General features: G+C 42.5%; 1 long non-coding RNA gene across 1 annotated transcript in view; it reads right to left on the bottom strand.

Annotated features, from left to right (window-relative positions):
* Positions 1-9,658: 9,658 nt before the first annotated feature.
* LOC122128838 overlaps positions 9,659-12,009 on the bottom strand; it is a 3,128-nt gene continuing 777 nt past the window's right edge. Inside the window, exon 2 of the long non-coding RNA XR_006151650.1 lies at positions 9,659-10,896. This is a non-coding gene — a long non-coding RNA (uncharacterized LOC122128838). The remainder of the gene's footprint in view (positions 10,897-12,009) is intronic.

Here is a 12,009-nt window from a genome sequence, read left to right as displayed (position 1 = left end):
GGAACATAGGGCTGTGGGAACATAGGGCTGACCCCGTCCCTCTCTACCTTTAAGAAGCTTTTGAAGACCCAACTCTTCAGAGAGCACCTCCCTTCCTAACTGGCACTTCGATTAGTGCTTAACTTGCACTTACAGCAGTTACATTCCTGCACTTCGTTTTTATTTTCTATTTCGTTTTTCTATTTCTTATGTAAAGTAGTATTTATTGTTACACTAGGTCTCTATTGCTCGTAGCTTGACTGTTCTCTCCCTTGTAGCCTACGTCGCTTTGGACAAAAGCGTCTGCTAAATGACTAAATGTAAATGTGAATGTACACGAACACTGCAAATGTAAGTGAATAAATAAATAAGCACTAAACTCAATCACGTTGATATAGCTATAGTGGAATAGAATGGACACGTCTACATCCTGCAACGGTCCACCTCTGCACCGTTGAAGTTAGATCTGCGTTTACTCGACGGTGCTCGCTTTCCGCTTTGACATGACTCGTTTACGAGTTGCTTTCGTGTAGATTCGGTCGATTCCGACTGCACACGTCACTACGGTTGCGTGCCCTTATAAGGAGCTGTCGGGGCGTGTATGTATGCAAATTCAGGGGCATGAGAACGCGCTTTCAATTTAATAAAACTCTTCCAGTGGAGCACAGCTCAGAACACTTCTGCTGTGTAGGAACACACTTTCAAGCGTTCATGAATTTGTTGGATGTCTTTTTCTTACGTTGTTTTTCCGAAGCCCGTAAGAAACATTTCAGAAGAAACTTCAGAAAATGTTCGAGAATGAGGCCCATTGTCTTTGAGAGAGTGTGTGTGTTTTTTTCGGAAGATCCATGACAGACTAAAGAAGTATATTTTAATTTTAGGTTACAAGCTTATAAGGCCTTGGGTGGGGCTGATGGTCTCTTACTGGAGGAGGGGATCAGTGTTCTGCTGAAGCCCGATAAGCGTCCAGATTGCACTGTGATCCTCACTGGGTGTGTATTTCTTCTGACTGACCTGTCTGTCTGTCTGTCTGTCTGACTCTTGATCTGTCTATCTGTCGGCCACCGTCTGACTGTTGATTAGAATGCATCTCACCCTCCTTGCACACACACACACACACACACTGCCAGATAAATGTATGTGATTGAATGGAACATTGATGTATTTTAATGCCTTAAAGACATCTTTGATGTTTTATCAGACAGGCTTAGTGAATATGGAGTGAGGTGCTCCTGATGGAGAGCTGTATGCGAGTGTGAGGTTTGTGTAGAGTAGTGATGTGTGTGTGTGTTTTATCCTTAAAGCTGTAGACGAGTGTGAGGTTTGTGTACAGTTGTGATGTTTGTGTGTGTTTTATCCTTAAAGCTGTAGGAGAGTGTGAGGTTTGTGTGTTTTATCCTTAAAGCTGTAGGAGAGTGTGAGGTTTGTGTAGAGTTGTGATGTTTGTGTGTTTTATCCTTAAAGCTGTAGGTGAGTGTGAGGTTTGTGTAGAGTTGGGATGTTTGTGTGTGTTTTATCCTTAAAGCTGTAGGCGAGTGTGAGGTTTGTGTGTTTTATCCTTAAAGCTGTATGTGAGTGGGAGGTTTGTGGGGAGATCTAATGTGTTTCTCTGTCTGTTTTTCTCCATGAAGGTTGAGATGCACTAAACCCGGTGGTAAGTGTAGTGAGGAAGATGCCAAACTGCCCTGCAACCAGCGTGTGAAGATCCAAATGAAGGGGCCAGATGTCACTGTGGAGTTCAGGATGAGATGCCTGACTGAGAGCTTGGCCAGCAGTATCCTCAACCTCATCCACACGTACCCCACTGTGAAGGAAGTAAGGTAAGAGATACATCATCTTCTGTTTCTGTATGTAGTCTATGCATGGAGGTGTAGTCTGTATGGACACATTGTGTGCAGGACTGTGTGTGTGTGAGAGAGAGAGAGAGTACTATTTAATAAAAAACATTGGGCCTCATTCTCGAACATTTTCTGAAGTTTCTTCTGAAATGTTACCTACGGACTTTGGAAAACCAACGTAAGAAAAAGATCTTTGCCAGATTCATGAACGCCTGAAAATGTGTTCTTACGCAGCCGAAGTGTTCTCAGCTGTGCTCCCCCGACTGAGGATTCTTAAATTGAACGCCGTTCTCGTGCACCTGATTTTGCATACATACACGCCCCGCCAGCTCCTTATAAGGGCACGCAGTTGCAGTGACGTGTGCAGTCGGAATCGACCGAATCCACGCAAAAGCAACTCGAAAGCGAGTCATGTCAAAGCGGAAAGTGAGCACCGGTCGAGTAAACGCAGATCTAACTTCACCAGTGCAGAGGTAGAGGTACTGTTGCAGGATGTAGATGTGTCCATTCTATTCCACAATGGCTATATCAACGCGATTGAGTTAAAGTAACACTATGCAACAATTTGACACTTTTTGAGGTATGGTTTTATAGGCAACTGGTTTTGGTACCATCCTCAAATTCACTTTGATAGCATATGGTCATGTGAAGGACACATAAACACCTGTGTCTTCCCCACTAGCCATCCAGGATATGCCTTATGTTGTTCTGTGTAACGGGCTGGAACCCCTTGCAAAAATGGAAGAAAAGCTTTCACACGCATGACATTCGCAGCTATACTGCCAAAAGACACCAGTTAGTGTGTTGGCAAGCTTCTATCAGTGTCAACTGGGCTGTTGGTGGTGTTTGCAAGGTTTTTGCATGCCTTTTAGGTAGTTAGCTTACTAGTTTTGGAACAGAACTCCGTATTGCTGCTTTAAGTGCTTATTTATTTATTCACTTACATTTGCAGTGTTCGTGTAGTCCTTTTATTTATTTTAGGACATCACGATGCCTCGTAGAATCATGACTATACATGTGAAATGTAATTGTTAATGATACAAATATTCTCATTGTAGGAGCCAAATCATAGGAAAATGCTTTGTTAATATTTTGCATTTGAATATTTAATTTACAATATTTAATTAAGAATTTATTCTGAGTTAAACATCTGACAGTTAATGATGTAAAGTTTGTAATTAATAGTAAATGTGGATGGCGAATTGATATTGGATAATGTAGATCCTGTGCGGCACATGTGACGTAAGTGATATGAGAATGTTTGACTAGATCAGATCGACATGTGTGTAGCTGGGAAGCATACAGCTTTTTTACCATCATCCGTCAACGAAGTTTTGCAATTATTATTTTAGTGTGATATTGTGTTTATTTACAACTACTGCAAGTGTGGAGATTCTGTTCTTTGGTGAAGAAGAAGAAAATAAAAGACATCAACGGTCAGTCATCTGGGTCTTGTGAGTAGAAACTGTGGATAAAGAACGATAGAAATTGTAAGCTAGCTACGGATATGAGTCAGAACAACCTTTCATCCTGCACACATGAATAAGTGGTTAAAATTAACAACGAAAATATAAGCCTGAAATTTTGCCACTACACTCTATACTCTATTATTATTATAAATATTTAAATCCGAGGTTGTCTGTAGAGTTGATGTGAACGCAATCACCAACGATTTCTCACAAATTCAGCCCTTAACACTTCTAACACGGAGCGGCCCCGTGGGCCATCTTGTGGTTTTGCATTTAATTGCATTTAAGAAAACTCTGGCCGATTTACGACGGCTATTTTGCGTTCTGAAAGTCTTCTGAAGTTCAGAACAAATCCCAGATGAGAGAACTTTCATGAATGGCAAATTTGTTCCTAAATCCACCGGAAGTGGAGTTCAGAAGAATTTCCTTCTTAAATTCTTCCTAACTGCGTTCGAGAATGAGGCCCATTGTATCTATATTGTGTTTGAAATGTATTTTGGCTTTGGCACCACTGCTTCGAAACAGTCATACTAATAAAACTCAACTGAAGAGAGAGAGAGAGATTGTGTGTGTGTGTGTGTGTGTTTGTGTGTGTGTGAGAGAGAGAGAGAGAGAGAGAGCCTTTGTGATTGATTTTTTATTTAAAAAACAGATATGATGTGTGAGAAAGCCAGAGAGTGTGTATGTTTGTATTGGAAGATCCATGACAGACTAAATAAATATATATTTTTTATTTTAGGTTACAAGCTTTAATGGCCTGGGATTGGGCTGGTGGTCTCTTACTGGAGGGGATCAGTCTTCTGGCGGAGGGGACCACTCTTCTGCCGGAGGGGATCACTCTTCTGCAGGAGTTCTATAAGCGTCCAGATTGCACTGTGATCCTCAGGGGGTGTGTACTTCTACTGACTGACCTGTCTGTCTCTGTCTGTGACTCTTGATGTGTCTGTCTGTCTGACTCTTGATCTGTCTATCTGTTGGCCACTGTCTGACTATTGATTAGAAAGCATCTTACCCTCCCTCCACACACACACACACACACACACACACACAAACACACACTGCCAGAGAAATGGATGTGATTAAATGGAACATTGATGTCTTTTAATGCCTTAAAGACATCTTTGATGTTTTAGCAGACAGACTTAGTGAATATGGAGTGAGGTGCTCCTGAGGGAGAGCTGTAGGTGTTTTATCCTTAAAGCTGTAGGTGAGTGTGAGGTTTGTGTAGAGTTGGGATGTGTGTGTGTTTTATCCTTAAAGCTGTAGGTGAGTGTGAGGTTTGTGTAGAGTTGGGATGTGTGTGTGTTTTATCCTTAAAGCTGTAGGTAAGTGTGAGGTTTGTGTAGAGTTGGGATGTGTGTGTTTTATCCTTAAAGCTGTAGGTGAGTGTGAGGTTTGTGTAGAGTTGTGATGTTTGTGTGTTTTATCCTTAAAGCTGTAGGTGAGTGTGAGGTTTGTATAGTTGTGAGGTTTGTGAGTGTTTTATCCTTAAAGCTGTAGGCGAGTGTGAGGTTTGTATAGAGTTGGGATGTTTGTGTGTTTTATCCTTAAAGCTGTAGGTGAGTGTGATGTTTGTGTAGAGTTGGGATGTTTGTGTGTGTTTATTTTAAGTGGGGTGATCTAATGTGTTTCTGTGTGTCTGTTTTTTTCCATGAAGGTGGATATGCACTAAACCCACTGGGAAGTGTAGTAAGGAAAAATACTTACGATTGGACTGCAACCAGTATGTGAGGATCCAGATAATGTGGCCATATGTCACTCAGGAGATTCAGTGCAGATGAGGAAGAAAGCAATGATGGATCTACTGACTATTCAACAGATGAGGAGGAAAGCCTGCCTTCAGACTAGTCATTTGCGCACATGCGATCTGCACAAAAATGTCTATCTAGATTCAGGATTTTCAGGACTCCAGATATGGGGCCAAATGTCACTGAGGAGATTCAGGACTATAGGAGACTCCAGATATGGGGCCAAATGTCACTCAGGAGGAAATCAGTCCACTGCTGTCCCCCACCACTTACATCCATCGGTTGCCACGTTCACAAAAGTTTCAAATTCTTTCAGAATAGATTTTAAGATTGTATTGATTACTTGGAGGGCTCTTCATGGCCTCTCTCCCAGCTACATCTCTGATCTCTTAGTCCCACACTTGCCCAGGAGATGGCGCTAACCCTTACCATTACCCTGAGGACATCCGGTGGGCAGAGTCAGTGACTTCCTTAGAGTCCTTCTTAAAACACACTTTCATAGTCAGTGACTTCCTTAGTCCTTTTTAAAACACACTTTCATAGAGTCCCTGACTTCCTTAGAGTCCCTTCTTAAAACACACTTTCATAGAGTCAGTGACTTCCTTAGAGTCTTAAAACACACTTTCATAGAGTCAGTGACTTCCTTAGAGTCCTTCTTAAAACACACTTTCATAGAGTCAGTAACTTCCTTAGAGTCTTAAAACACACTTTCATAGAGTCTGTGACTTCCTTAGAGTCCCTTCTTAAAACACACTTTTATAAGAGAGCCTTTCCTGAGTTTTGATTTGATTGGTCAGTGATTGTGTTTTATTTTCTTTAAAAAAATAGTTTGACTCTGTATAGCCTACCTAATTGTTTTTATCTGTTGCCTTTTCAAACCTGGTGATTTCATGTCATGATTTGATGTTGCTGCCACTGTGTCTTAAAACACACTTTCATTGGAGAGCCTTTCATGTTTTTAATTTCCTTTGAATTGTCTTTTATTTCCATAAAACATTTTTATATAGCCTACCTGATTGTTTTATCTGTTTCCTTTTCCAACCTGATGATTTGATGTTACTGCCTCTGTGGAGCACTTTGTAAACGGTGTCTATAAATAAAGATAATTATTATATGATTATCGATATTATATTGTATTATTATTGTGAATAGTCAATGTCTTTCCACACTTCTTGCTTAGGCAACACGGGGTGGAGTGAACTCATAAACGGTGTTCTGAACCCCATAACTCAGAGTAAGGTGCCACAGGTTTGCTCAGCGGGTTTAGTGTTTATGCCAGGCTAGGGTACCCACGCTTCCTGGAATACCCCTCAGGTGTGTCTTTGAGGAAATATAAACATATTAGTGTTCATTTTGGCAGCTATTTAAGATTAAGTCTTAGTCTTTAGACGAAAATGCATATTAGTTTTAGTCACATTTAGTCATTTTTATCCTTCTTAGTTTTCGTCGACGGAAACTCAGAACATTTTAGTCTAATTTTAGTCGACAAAAACTCATTACATTTTAGTCTAGTTTTAGTCACATTTAATAGTCCAGCTTATAGCCACATTAATCTCCTTTCCTTCCCGTTAACCGATAACGATTTTATATTTTTATTGTCAACTTTATTTGCAAAATTTTAGCAAGTAGAATGTCTTCAGCTTTGGAGGCCCTGATCTACCCGCATCAAGCATTCATGCCGTCCCTGGAAGCAGTGTTCATTTTGGCAGCTATTTTAGATTTAGTCTTAAGACGAAAATGCATAATATTTTGTGTCATTTCTTAGTTTTAGTCTAGTTTTTGTCGACGGAAACTCAGAACATTTTAGTCTAGTTTTAGTCCTATTTAATTGTCCATCATATAGCCACATTAAACTCCTTCCCTTCTCAGGCACAGGGACCCCCTGTGTTGTGTCTACAACTGCATAATAGTCTAGTTTGCAGTACTTAAATTGTGGATACAATTAGTATTGCATACAGCTAATTTCCAATTAATTCAATGTAAATAATAATTAAGGCAATACTAGCATGTAACGTTAATTCATTCAGATGCACAGTTTACGGTCAATTTAATAGATAACATCATTGGCTGTAGATGACCAATCAATGACCAATCAAACAACCTAACAAACATTTGAAACCTTAAGGTAATTTACGTTCCTGTTTATCTGTCGCGAAATGGTCAGAACAGACTTTGCTGTGAGGAGTGGGCTGGAAGGTCAGTCTGTTAATTCTGAGCAGCCATAGCTCTCTCCTACAGTGACTCCTTGGTAGCTTTCCCTTCGTTTTTTCTGACAGTCGGGATAGCAAAATAGTGAACTCCTTTATGTAACGTTAGCTAAATAGACTTTAATTTTTTAGATAACTGTCAGCCTCGGTCAGTCAGTTAGCGCCATCTGCTGTTGCTTTCTATGACAACAAAATGGCCTCACCTGATCAGAATAAATACCTCACCTGATCACAGAATAAATACCTCACCTGATCACAGATTAAATACCTCACCTGATCACAGAATAAATACCTCACCTGATCAGTATAAATACCTCACCTGATCAGATTAAATACCTCACCTGATCACAGAATAAATACCTCACCTGATCACAGATTAAATACCTCACCTGATCACAGATTAAATACCTCACCTGATCACAGAATAAATACCTCACCTGATCACAGATTAAATACCTCACCTGATCACAGAATAAATACCTCACCTGATCAGTATAAATACCTCACCTGATCAGATTAAATACCTCACCTGATCACAGAATAAATACCTCACCTGATCAGTATAAATACCTCACCTGATCAGAATAAATACCTCACCTGATCAGATTAAATACCTCACCTGATCAGAATAAATACCTCACCTGATCAGTATAAATACCTCACCTGATCACAGATTAAATACCTCACCTGATCACAGATTAAATACCTCACCTGATCACAGAATAAATACCTCACCTGATCAGAATAAATACCTCACCTGATCAGTATAAATACCTCACCTGATCAGAATAAATACCTCACCTGATCAGAATAAATACCTCACCTGATCAGATTAAATACCTCACCTGATCAGATTAAATAGCTCAGACAGGGTTAGGGTTAGCTCTAATGAAGCACAGGGTTCAACTCCCTCTCTAATGAAGCACAGGGTTAAACTCTCTCTCTAATAAAACACAAGGTTAAACTCCCTCTCTAATAAAACACAAGGTTAAACTCTTCTCCAAACATTTCATTTCCCTGGAGGCCAATGCACAGAAAAAGCCCCCCCCCCCAAAATGTTCTGCGGTGGTTCCACCACTTCTTCTTTAAGGAAACAAGGCGTAGGCCTGTGGACCAATGTGCTACATTAAGGGACAGGAACCTCAGTAGCAATAGGGGAAGGTGCTTGTGAAGACACCAAAGGAGAAGACATGTGCTTCAGCGTAGCCCAACCCCAACCCTACACCTGCTCTACACCCCAACCCTACACCTGCTCTACACCCCAACCCTACACCTGCTCTACACCCCAACCCTACACCTGCTCTACACCCCAACCCTACACCTGCTCTACACCCCAACCCTACACCTGCTCTACACCCCAACCCTACACCTGCTCTACACCTCAACCCTACACCTGCTCTACACCCCAACCCTACACCTGCTCTACACCTCAACCCTACACCTGCTCTACACCCCAACCCTACACCTGCTCTACACCTGAACCCTACACCTGCTCTACACCTGAACCCTACACCTGCTCTACAGCGAGCACAGCACTTTTCTTGGCTGTAAATTGCCGTGGCAACTATATTGATTAGATAGTAATGCAAAGCATGTTTCAGTGAATTCTTTTTCTAAATAACAAATTTGTGATCAGTTAGCCTTTGCTGCGCATGTAGCATCTGCTTTGATCAGTTAGCCAATTAGCCTTTGCTGCGCATGTAGCATCTGCTTTGATCAGTTAGCCAATTAGCCTTTGCTGCGCATGTAGCATCTGCTTTGGTCAGTTAGCCAATTAGCCTTTGCTGCGCATGTAGCATCTGCTTTGATCAGTTAGCCAATTAGCCTTTGCTCTGCATGTAGCATCTGCTTTGATCAGTTAGCCAATTAGCCTTTGCTGCGCATGTATTGTATGAAGGTACCTGATGAATTGAAACCTGAAAAGTACTGCAGTTTTTGTAATGGCATCATCTGAAGTGCAGGTAAATCCTTATTGGCAATAGGCTTGCTTCTGAATCACACACACTCACAGACAATAGGCTTGCTTGGAAGTCATTCTGAATCACACACACACACACACACACAGACAATAGGCTCGCTTGAAAGTCATTCTGAATCACACACACACACACACAGACAATAGGCTCGCTTGAAAGTCATTCTGAATCACACACACACACACACAGACAATAGGCTCGCTTGAAAGTCATTCTGAATCACACACACACGCACACACACACAATAGGTTTGCTTGAAAGTCATTCCGAAACACACACACACACACACACACACACATACACACAATAGGCTTACTTGAAATTGATTTTGCAACGTTTACCTGCCGCGTCCATTTCAATCAATACATCCTTCATGGGTTCTGAGATACTGGCCATCTTGTATTGCTGATGTGGTTGAATAAACATGGACAGCACACAGAGTCGTTTGTCATCATTATTTAATCACACACATTTACAACATGCAGTCCATCCAAAGCCCGCCCCAATTATCTCTCCTCCAATCACAACCTTCCCCACTGTGCCCGCCTCCTGTCGGAATGCTCCAGTGCCTTTGCCCATTGGTGGAACCCTCCGTCAGTTAGAAAGGATGTTACTATTACATAGTAATAAAAAAAAAAGCAGCTATCTGTTCACTGATTGGTTAATTTCTTAAACTGTGGTCCAAAATGGATGACAGTGATTATTTGGAGTGTTCAACGCAAGCCTTTAGGACGTGTGTGTGTGCGCAAGCCTTTAAGGTGTGTGTGTGTGTGTGTGTGTATGCAAGGCTTTAGGTTGTGTGAGATGTATAGCTTGGGCATAACTTTAGTGGAACCCAAGTCTATGCGTGTGTGTGTGTGTGTGTGTGTGTGGGTCGCCTACTCAGGACCAGGGCAGAGGGGTGAGTGTGTGTGTGTCCGTGTTCAGGGCTAGAGGGTTGTGTGTGTGTGTGTGTGTGTGTGTGTGGCAGGAGTGTGGTCCACACACAGAGCTGTCTTGCGCCAACGGTGATTTGGGTTTTCGTCAGCTGTGTGTGTGTCTTCTTTCTGCGTGTGTGGTACTGGAACACACTTTATTTTCCTCTCTCTCTCACTCTCACACACACACACACACACACACACACACACACACACACACACACACACAACACACACACACACACACACACACACACACACACACACACACTAAAGAATGAGAATGTATGGCTACAGTAAATAAATGACATGACAGAGGAATTATACAGCTCCTCCTAGCTTCAGCTGATTGGCTGCTGCACCTCATTAGTGATTTGCTAGTCTACTCCAGCTGCTCTTCTGATTGGCTGATCAGCGGCAGACAGGGAGGAGCCCAACATACCTTATAACCTCGTGAAGATAAGCCTTTAGAGTCTGAAGTGAGTGTGTGTGTGTGTTTGTGATGTAGGGACGCACGGTTATGAAGTGAGTGTGTGTGTGTGACATAGAAATGCACGGTTATGAAGTAAGTGTGTGTGTGTGTGACGTAGGGCGAGTGTGTGAGTGTGTGTGACGTAGGGCGAGTGTGTGTGTGTGTGTGAGACGTAGGGTGAGTGTGTTTGTGTGAGTGCTGAATTCTGCCTTTCCCTCCCCAATGCACCAGTCTCTGTGCTAGTGGTCTACTAAAACACACACACACACACACACACACACACACACACACTGTGCTGAGCGAACTACAGACACACACCCACACACACACACACACACACACACACACACACACAGACTTGCACATTACACACCCTGTGCTGAGCGAACTACAGACACACACACACAGAGACACACACACACACAGACAGACTGACTGACTACACAACCTTTCAGGCATGAGGAGCAGAGCTCAGATAAAGCAGATCAGCTCCCAGGCATGACTAACTGATTGCCACACAGATGAGGAGATCGTTTGAGGTGGTCTGAGAGCACAGGCAGTGGGATACTTCTGGGTTCAAGTGATGTCTATCGTTCCAAAAGCCTAAATGTGTGTGTGTGTGTGTGTGTGCATGTGTGTGTGTGTGTGCATGTGTGTGTGGATAAGGTTACAGGAAGCAGGCTTGCTGTATAATCTTCTTGCAGACTGTAAACTGGTTGTAAATGTTTTGGTGTTCTGTGGGAGCGGTTGGCCAGCGTGTGTGTGTGAGCGTGTGTGTGTGAGCGTGTGTGTGTGTGTGTGTGTGTGAGCGTGTGTGTGTGTGTGAGCGTGTGTGTGTGTTTTGGTGTTCTGTGGGAGTGGTTGGCCAGCGTGTGTGTGTGAGCGCGTGTGTGTGTGAGCGCGTGTGTGTGTGTGTGTGTGTGTGTGTGAGCGTGTGTGTGTGTGTGTGTTTTGGTGTTCTGTGGGAGCGGTTGGCCAGCGTGTGTGTGAGCGTGAGCGTGTGTGTGTGTGAGTGTGTGTGTGTGAGCGTGTGTGTGTGTGTGTGTGTGAGCGTGTGTGTGTGAGAGTGTGTGTGTGAGCGTGTGTGTGTTTTGGTGTTCTGTAGGAGCGGTTGGCCAGCGCTGGGAAGTGAGACTGTACAGTTCATGAATATTTATATATTTATGCACTTTAGACCCCACCCTCATCATGAATATGTATACATTTATGCAGTTTTAAGACACGCCCCCTCCTCATGAATATTTATATATTTATGCATTTTAGACTCCACCTCCTGTTCATGAATAGTTGTATATGTATGCACTTTAGACTCCACCCTCCTCATGAATATTTATATATGTATGCACTTTAGACTCCACCCCTCTACTCCCGAGGGTGGCACCATAGTCATGGAATGAAACGTT

This window comes from Clupea harengus, chromosome 25 (genome assembly GCF_900700415.2).
Source record: "Clupea harengus chromosome 25, Ch_v2.0.2, whole genome shotgun sequence".
Lineage (NCBI taxonomy): Eukaryota > Metazoa > Chordata > Actinopteri > Clupeiformes > Clupeidae > Clupea > Clupea harengus.
Note: the sequence above shows the minus strand (reverse complement) of the source record. Positions and strands in the feature narration are given on the sequence as shown.